The 6,559-nt window shown below is 50.1% G+C and overlaps 1 long non-coding RNA gene across 1 annotated transcript; it reads left to right on the top strand.

Moving 5' to 3' along the window:
* Positions 1 to 2,377, top strand: LOC136158986 (uncharacterized). The gene is made up of 3 exons (XR_010661384.1): positions 1 to 91; positions 196 to 406; positions 2,322 to 2,377. It is a non-coding gene; the product is annotated as an uncharacterized lncRNA (long non-coding RNA).
* Positions 2,378 to 6,559: the final 4,182 nt, after the last annotated feature.

The raw sequence follows: 6,559 nt of genomic DNA, 5'->3' as shown, positions 1-6,559 counted from the left end.
AATGGCCGCGGGCATGATCTGCCCAGACCCTGCTGCAGGGTTGATGGACACCCCAGCTGCGGGGAATGTTGCCAGCGCACAGCCCTCAGCGGTGAGTGCTCACAGCTCTCTCAGCTGCAGGGAACCCTGACCAAGGGCCGTCCCCATCGCCGATTGGTCAGCTCTGTTTTAAAGCGCCATCCCTTCCCTTTCCAGGTTTTGATCCCAGAAGCCTTCCCTGATGCATTTCCTGGTGCCAACCTCTGTCTCAGCCTCTGCTCCCTGGAAGCTCGAACTCTGCCTGTTGCTCTAGGTAGAGGGTGGAGCCCAGGGAGCGGACCCCAGGAGGGTGTTGGAGCTGCTGCTCTCTGCTGGCTGGCTTGAGAATCCTTCACCCGTGGCCGTGGAGCACCGCCCGTGGCACAAGGTAATGATGAAGCTGTTGTTAAAACGCCCACTGCAATGGGCGGGATGGTAGTCTGCTGGGGGAGGATTCACTAGTGGGGTCCATGTGTCAAGAGTTTGAGAAACGGAGAGGAAGGGAGCAACTCCAAGGCTGGTGAGACGGTGTGCTGGTTGCTAAGTGTGATTCAGGCTTCAGGGAAAAAGGAAAGGAGAAGCTGAGAGTGATTCACTGGCAACTAAAAAGCCAGGGCTGAAGGCCACAGAGCCTCCCTGAACACAGAAAGAGCTGCCCCCCAGCCTCACCGCCCGGTCACCTGGTGAGAAAGCCAAGGACGGGGTCCAGGGTAAAGCCAGCGCCGCTGAGCTCCAAGGTTGAACACACAACCCAGGCAGGTCTGCTCCCCGGGGTCAGGCCGGCAGGACCACAGGCTCCCGCAGCCTCCGCCCGCCTGCAGTCCGTCCACCGAGCAGTGCGGGTCCGATAAGAGAGGAAAGAGGCCGTGTCCCAAGGCAGCGGCAGGCCTGTTGCCGTCAAACCCACGTGAGCCAGGGCCACGCAGGGTCAGACCGTGGAATCAGATCCGGGAGAACTGACTGGCGAGGGAGCCTTCTCCCAGGGTGTGGGATTGAACACCCCAGCGGGTCCCCTGGGGGTGGTGCCGACATGCCTCCTGGATGGCTCCTAGAAGCCAGAAACCAGCACGCAACCCCGATGCTAGAGTGACCGTGTCAGACAGCGGGAGAAGGGCGGTGAGGCTGGCAGAAGGGCTGGCTGGGGAGGCCGAGCTGTGTGACACAGGCCCAGAGTCGGCCTGTTCCGCGGGGGGCCAGGAGCGCATGTGCTGTCGGAGGGGCCCCAGCCCGGGCAAGGAGTTCTCCGGCTCCCCCATAGGCCGGCTGGGGGAGACGCTGCCACAGTAACTGCCAGGGGGTGCAGAGCCCACGGTGACGGCAGCGAGGTGGAAGGGGCCACCATGTCCTGGTCCGCAGGGTCACGGAGATGGTTACGGGCTCCTGGAAACCCTGGCACAGAAGACTGGACCACTGTCAGGGGTCCCGCTCAGTCTGCGGGACTGAAGGAAATCAAGGACGGGTGACCAACAGCTCACATTGTGCAGCTCCTCTAATTGACCAGGCCTCCTTTGCCTCAGCCAGAGTTAGGAGCTCCCTCCTCCGAGCTTGCATGCGGTGCTCAGTCCCCCCAGCTCGAAGCTAATGATGGTTGTTGGAGTCACCTGTTTACTGGACCTTCTCTAGCTAGACAGTGGGCTTTAGGAGGCGGGAGTCCTTTCTCCACGTGGCAAAGCAGTGCTCTTAACCACCAGCGAGATTTCCCTGAGTGGGGTCTTCAGGCCAGCAGCTGCAGCGTCACGTGTGGGGGGCTGGCTCTCTATCCAGTCATGTGACTGGCGGTGTGTTTGACTCAGTTGTCTTTGAAGTGGATGTCTCAGCAATCCAAGGTTTGTCAGATACTTGCATTAAAATTTAAAAACACAAAGTTTATTCTAGAAATTGGAGAGAATTCACTAAGCAGCATAGAGGTTTGTTTACATGTTACTTTGGGATGCTAGTATTTGTGGAATTGAAAAGAATCAAGTACTTCTGTATTTTAGTTTTAAAATCTGTGTTCTTTAAATTCAAAATAAATGGATTCAGTTTGATACTTAGGAACATATAAAAAAGGTAATGTGAACTTTTCTGCTTTGTGTTCAAAGTCTTGGTTTTATAAAACCAGATGGATTGAAAACTTACATGAGCATCTGAACATTCAAATAAGTCTAATGATTTTCTATTACTATTTGAATATCTTCATTCCTCTTAAATTCACGAAAATTCTGTCTCTGAATAAGCATATAAAAATATTTTGGTCTTCCTTCCTTCTTTACATTATTGTTTTTGTCCTAAGTAAATAACACTTTTTGTTTTTTATTATCAAGGACATTTGCTGTTGCTGTTCAGTCGCCAAGTCATGTCCAGCTCTCTGCAACCCCATGAATTGCAGCACGTCATGTTTCCTGTCCTTCACTATCTCCTGCAGCTCGCTCAAAGTCATGTCCATCGAGTCAGTGGCGCCATCCAACCATCTCATCCTCCGTCATCCCCTGCTCTTGCCCTCAATCTTTCCCAGCATCAGGGTCTTTTCCAGTGAATCAGCTCTTCAAGAACATTTACATTTACTACGAAAACATACAACAAGTTAAAATTTTATGTGAATGATATTAATGCTGCTTTAGCAAACTGGGCTTCCTTATTAATATGAAAACTTAAATTTCCACTTCTATCATTATTTCAGTATGCACGGTATTTTTTAAAATTTTATTGAACCATGGAACCATATTTAAAAAAAATTTTTAACCATGGAACTGATGTCTTGGAATGTTACCTGTAATATATTTACTGCTAAGTATATACAGAAAATACTAGTATACAGTTTAATTTCCCTAAACAGTAGTTTTGTCTTGCCAAAATTTCATTTCTCTACATATTAATTCAGATAATTTTCTGCACAACTCAGACGTTAAAAAATCTTCCTGCAATGCAGGAGACCAGGGTTCAGGCCCTGGGTCAGGAAAATACCCTGGAGAATAGAATAGCTACCCACTCTTGTATTTTTGCCTGGAGAATTCCATGGACAGACAAGCCTGGTGGGCTGTTACAGTCCATGGGTCACAAAGAGTCGGACACGACTGAGCAACTAGCACTTTAACTGTCACTCTGCATTGTTATTCAGAATTCATAGTAAAGATGAAATAAGTTCAGTCACACACACACACACACAAACCCCTGTCTGGCACTTACACTACAGTCCACCCTGTGACGCTGAGGGCACTGGAGTCAATGGTAAAGACACTAGCAGCCTGGGTAGCAGATAAGTTAAAACTCGGGGGTAGAGCAAGTTGTGACCAATAAAACACACCTCTAAATCCTAAATGTGCAAATCCAATAATAATATACAGTCTGAAATGCACTCCATAGCTGTTGTCCCAGACTTAAAACATCCAGCCATGAAAACAGGTCAGTGAACTTGGGGGCCCTGGAAATTTGTTCATAGATTTGGGTAACACTGAGCAATATTTCAGCATCTGGGCAAGTGTTGAGGTCTCCGAAGGGGTGGTGTGTCCCAAGGGGGCCATCTCTGGTGAAGGAAGCCAAGGCACCTCCAAAGGCAAACATCCTGGGTGCTGGCCATGTGGTCTGAGATGGTGTCCTTTCCAGCGACGAGTCCTTCTCACTCGGAGGCGAGGTGCTCTGCAGAGTCGTGGTGGGTGACTCTCCCATGTCACGGTTGGTGGGCGTATTGGTCATGAGTGGGATGCAGGCTACCCTGATGTAACCTGGGGGCTTCCCCGAGGACAGAACTGTACATCTGCTGCTGCTCCTAGGGGACCAATTGTGAGGAGCCCCCCGGGGTCTTCAGGGGCACGTTCAGCTACGGACTGGGCGGCTGCCCTTCATCCCCTGAGTACATTCCATCAGCATCGAAAGCACGTTAAGATCCTGGGCGCGTCTCTATTTGCAGGCCAGGGAGGACCTTATGCATGCTGCTTCCTGGGACTGTCCCTTGAGGCGCAGGACAGATTATGGGAGCACAGTCCCTGGAACCAGATGAGTTTTATGTGCAGGCAACCACAGGGCCAGCTGGTGGCAGGGTTCCATGTATAGGAATCTGGGGGTGAGTATCATTAGACGCTGCTTCCAGAGGCCCAGTTGCCTGGAAAGGGAGTCCATCCCTTGCTCAGGGCTGGGTGGTCTAGAGCCCTGAGCCCTTCCAATAGGGCTCCCCAACCTTCCCCGCTCCTCCACCCTGTGGCGCCATTGCAGGTGGGAGTGGTATGTTCCAGTATTGGATCTGTCTGCATGATGGTTGGCCCAAGAGTGTAACTGTCATCCTGGCTGTGCAAAGTCATTTAGTCACAGCCACGTCGAGCACTGATGCTTGATGAGCTTGGCTGGGGTCCTGGCTGAGCTGACTGTATACTGAGCATGCCAATTCCCGGGGAGAAAGCTGTGGATTGTGGGTTACTGTGGCTCTTGTGGGATCCAACCACACTTTGTGGCTTTCTCACCATATTCTCATCTCTACCAAGCAGAGAGTTTCCTTCCCTCTTTCAGACACTCAGACGTTGCCAGGGATTGGTCTCCAGGCAATGATTTTTACTTCCTATGAGTTAGGAGAGGGTCTGGTTTCATTTGCCACCCTTGTGACCTCTGTAAAAAGGGAGAGCAGCCAGCTGGAAGGTGGCCCCTCTCTTGTCGGAGTTTTATTTTTTGTATTTTTTTTATTACATAGTTTTGACACAGTGGTAAAGAACCTGCCTGCCAATGCAGGACATGCTGGAGACATGGGTTCGATCCCTGGGTCGGGAAGATCCCTTGGAGAAGGGCATGACAACCCATTCCAGTGTTCTTGTCTGGAGAATCCCATGCACAGAGGAGTCCGTGGGGTCACAGAGTCAGAAATGACTTAGTTCAGTTCAGTTCAGTCGCTCAATCGTGTCCCACTCTTTGCGACCCCATGAACCCCAGCACGCCAGGCCTCCCTGTCCATCACCAACTCCCAGAGTCTACCCAAACCCATGTCTATTGAGTCAGTGATGCCATCCAACCATCTCATCCTGTTGTCCCCTTCTCCTCCTGCCCTCAATCTTTCCCAGCATCAGGGTCTTTTCAAATGAGTCAGCTCTTTGCATCAGGTGGCCAAAGTATTGGAGTTTCAGCTTCAACATTAGTCCTCCCAATAAATATTCAGGACTGATTTCCTTTAGGATGGACTGGTTGGATCTCCTTGCAGCCCAAGGGGCTCTCAAGAGTCTTCTCCAACACCAGAGTTCAAAAGCATCGATTCTTCTGCACTCAGCTTTCTTTATAGTCCAACTCTCACATCCATACATGACCACTGGAAAAACCATAGCCTTGACTAGATGGACCTTTGTTGGCAAAGTAATGTCATTTCTTTTTAATATGCTGTCTAGGTTGGTCATAACTTTCCTTCCAAGGAGCAAGCGTCTTTTAATTTCATGACTGCAGTCACCATCTGCAGTGATTTTGGAGCCCCCAAAAATAAAGTCTGCCACTGTTTCCCCATCTAAAAAATTTGCCGTGAAGTGATGGGACCAGATGCCATGATCTTAGTTTTCTGAATATTGAGCTTTAAGCCAACTTTTTCACTCTCCTCTTTCACTTTCATCAAGAGGCTCTTTAGTTCCTCTTCACTCTCTGCCATAAGGGTGGTGTCATCTGCATATCTGAGGTTATTGATATTTCTCTCAGCAATCTTGATTCCAGCCTGTGCTTCCTCCAGCCCAGCATTTCACATGATGTACTCTGCATAGAAGTTAAATAAGCAGGGTGACAATCTACAGCCTTGACGTACTCCTTTTCCTATTTGGAACCAGTCTGTTGTTCCATGTCCAGTTCCAACTATTGCTTCCTGACCACATGACTGAGCACACACAAAAACAAAGCTTACTTTTAAACTTTTTTTGATGTGGACAATTTTTAAAGTCTTGATCGAGTTTCTTACAATATTGCTTCTGTTTTTGTGGGGTTTTTTGGTCACAAGGCATCATGTGGGATGTTAACTCCCCCTCCAGGGATGAACCCACCCCCCTGCATTGCAAGGGGAGTCTCATTCACCCGACCACCAGGGACGCTCCTGTCAGGGTTTTAGAAGAAATGATCTCATACTTGCGCTTACTGAGCATCTGCCTGGGAGCCACACAGCCATGAAGGGTCACGGGCCATCTGCCCTCGATCAGGTCACCAGTGCAAAGCTGCTGCTGCTAAGTCGCTTCAGTCGTGTCCGACTCTGTGGGACCCCATAGACAGCCCATCAGGCTTCCCCGTTCCTGGGATTCTCCAGGCAAGAACACTGGAGTGGGTTGCCATTTCCTTCTCCAATGCATGAAAGTGGAAAGTGAAAGTGAAGTCGCTCAGTCGTGTCCGACTCTTTGTGACCCCATGGATTGCAGCCTACCAGGCTCCTCCGTCCATGGGATTTTCCAGGCAAGAGGACTGGAGTGGAGTGCCATTGCCTTCTCCAAGCTGATGATGAGAAGATGGAAAATCCAGAATGGAAGGGGAAGTGGAGTCAGAGGACAGAAGAGAAAGGACCCTGTCTTGGAGGGGTAAAGCTTGCAGATTGCCAGAGATGACTGGAAGTGGAACTGGTGGG

The sequence above is a fragment of the Muntiacus reevesi genome, chromosome 2, assembly GCF_963930625.1.
Source record: "Muntiacus reevesi chromosome 2, mMunRee1.1, whole genome shotgun sequence".
In the NCBI taxonomy this organism is placed as follows: Eukaryota; Metazoa; Chordata; class Mammalia; order Artiodactyla; family Cervidae; genus Muntiacus; species Muntiacus reevesi.
This window is presented reverse-complemented; position numbering and strand designations above follow the sequence as displayed.